At 43.8% G+C, this 2500-nt stretch overlaps 1 protein-coding gene across 2 annotated transcripts in view; it reads right to left on the bottom strand.

The window, feature by feature from the left end:
- The window catches only part of LOC119582491 (eukaryotic peptide chain release factor subunit 1), a 20386-nt gene extending 18772 nt beyond the window's left edge, over positions 1 to 1614 (bottom strand). For both annotated transcript variants that reach the window (XM_037930778.1, XM_037930779.1), the window contains exon 1: positions 1460 to 1614. The gene's annotated coding sequence lies outside the window, so the exon portion shown is untranslated. The remainder of the gene's footprint in view (positions 1 to 1459) is intronic.
- Positions 1615 to 2500: the final 886 nt, after the last annotated feature.

Here is a 2500-nt window from a genome sequence, read left to right as displayed (position 1 = left end):
TTAAACCAAATCAAACACATGTGAAGCACAATAAATTGGAAACACTGAAGGGTCTGTAATGGCCTATCCACACAAGACAAGCTGCCACATTGAAGGAACAAAGAAAATCCTATACCACATCTTGGTCCCTAAACAAAGAATTGCTCAAAGTCACAATCCTCCATTCTCCTCATCCAGAACACTAAAATAAACACGAAAATACCCTTCAACATTGACACACTTTACAAGTCCCCAACACATACTGTCATCTTCCATCTCAATCCTCTATCACTTAAAATTTTCAAATTTAACCTTATATCCTTTGATAAACCAATAAGAAAACACCAGCTTTTCCTCTCCCCAACACGCAGCAAGCCTCGTTCCACTCGCCCAACGCAACCTCTCGACCCGGCACACCTTCCAGCTGTCCAAAATATGCTTATGTCAACATACTGAGACATCCCCCAACTGACCCCGAATTTTCCCCTCGAGTCCCTTCCCTGCATTACCAAAGCAAAGACAAAACAAAGGAATGAACGCTCTCACGCACAGGAGAACGGAAGGACGCTTGTGCCACGGACACGGCCGATCCACTTTCGCTGTCCATATGGCTTAGCTCGAAGTACCTCTCCTCCCTTACCAGAATACCCTACGGGGTTCAAAGGCCAATAGGAGGGAGAGAAAGAGATAATAAAGCATGAAACAGCCAATGAAAACTTTGTGAAAGTTGTTGCTTCATCTCCACATTCTTTTTTTTCCTCCACACTGCATTTCTCACTCCCTTTCCCTCCTCCCCCCCCTCCCACCCTTTTAAAACTGCCAAACCCGATCTAATTACAGCAGAATTATGACTTAGAGATCAGACTCATAGGAATCAAAGTTGTCCAGTCACGTCCAACAACCCCGGCCGAGAACGAGGTTATGAAAAAGAGAGAGAGAGAGAGGGAGAGAGAAAAGAAAATCACTATTTCACCCTTAAATTCACCCTTCCACGGCGAACACTTTTCCCTCTCGATCCTTCTTCGTTAATCGTCTCCGATTCTGTTTAATAAATCCTTTAAAAGAACCAGAGAGAACGAGACGTGAGTGAGAGAGAGAGAGAGATCACGTCACCAGCTGATACGTCCGCTTCTCGTCTCGTCTCTCTCATTCCCTCGTTTATTCTCCTCCTCCTCCCAATTCCCTCGTTCACAGGGGACAATGGAACAGATACAAAGCCTCCAAAAATTACAAAAGCAGCGAGGCAAAAATCACAATCGACATGGGACATAACAAGAGACGAAACGAAAGAGTAAAAAAAAAGAGAGAGAAGAGAGGAAAAGAGAAAGAGAAAGAGAGAGAGAGTGAGAGAGAGAGAGAGAGAAACCCAAACCAAAACCTCCCGACCGGCATATTTCCCCCTCTCACTCCCTCACTTAACTCCTCACAGCCCCTCACAGCCCTCACAGCTCTTATTTGCCCCAAAACCCTCCTCACTCACCTGAATTTTGCCGTCCCCCGAGTGCCACAAAGGTTAAAAAATAAATAAGGAAAAAAGGTTTCACGGGTCCGGAGTGTGACAGCGGCGGAAGAGCATGGCAGTGCGGCACTAAAGGGCTCGGGAGGATGAGCATCGCCTTGCGCACGCGACCCTAAAAACCCCTTGATTCTCAATGTGGTGCAATGGATTAGCCTCTAGATCATTTGAGGGGTTTTAACTGTTAATTTTTTTATGAAGATCTCTGCTCTAAAGGGCTTTGGGGGTGAGCATCGTCTTGCGCACACGGCCATTCATTACCTCCTTTCCATCTTTCAAACTCTTGCTTCCCAATATGGTGCAATGGCTATAGTCTCTAGATGGCACAGATATTTTTTGAAGGGCAATAATTTATTGATCTTGAATGAGCGGTTTATTTGTTATTTTTTCTTTTCCTTTTTGGCGTGAGTGGGAGGGGAAGGAGAGGGAGGCCGTGCTATGTGTTATTGTGGTTATTTCACTTTTCCATTTATCTTTTTCGTTGTCTGTTATTTTCACGACGATCTTGGTTTATTTTTGGACGGTTGTAATGAACTTAAAGAAAGAAATATCTCAAGCGAGCGTTAAGGATGATTTTGCAGTTAATAGAGTTACCACTAGAAACGTGGAAGGCGCGTGAGTGTAAAAAGGGCACACGCGTAATACGTGGGAGTCCGGGATTTCCTTTTAATCACTCAACTCTTTCGGCGATAAGACATGCTGAGCGGCACAGGCTATTTAACTAAAATATAAAAAAAAATGCTTTCAATAATTATGGCCTGACATGTCAAATTCAGCAAAGATTAAAAAGTCGAAATTCATTTAATATGAACGTGGTCAGCCTGCTACGCCACATCCTACTACGCAGGACACACTCCGTGTCTCAAGGATATTATTCCTCATATTCCTATTCTTACGTTTATTGACATATCGTCTCTCGTTTTTATCTCAACATTTTTCAGCGTGAGCCGATTTTGAATGTAAAATCCATATTTGGCCAGAGAACCGGATTACACTGCATGAGCC

The sequence above is a fragment of the Penaeus monodon genome, chromosome 16 (genome assembly GCF_015228065.2).
Source record: "Penaeus monodon isolate SGIC_2016 chromosome 16, NSTDA_Pmon_1, whole genome shotgun sequence".
NCBI lineage: Eukaryota > Metazoa > Arthropoda > Malacostraca > Decapoda > Penaeidae > Penaeus > Penaeus monodon.
Note: the sequence above shows the minus strand (reverse complement) of the source record. Positions and strands in the feature narration are given on the sequence as shown.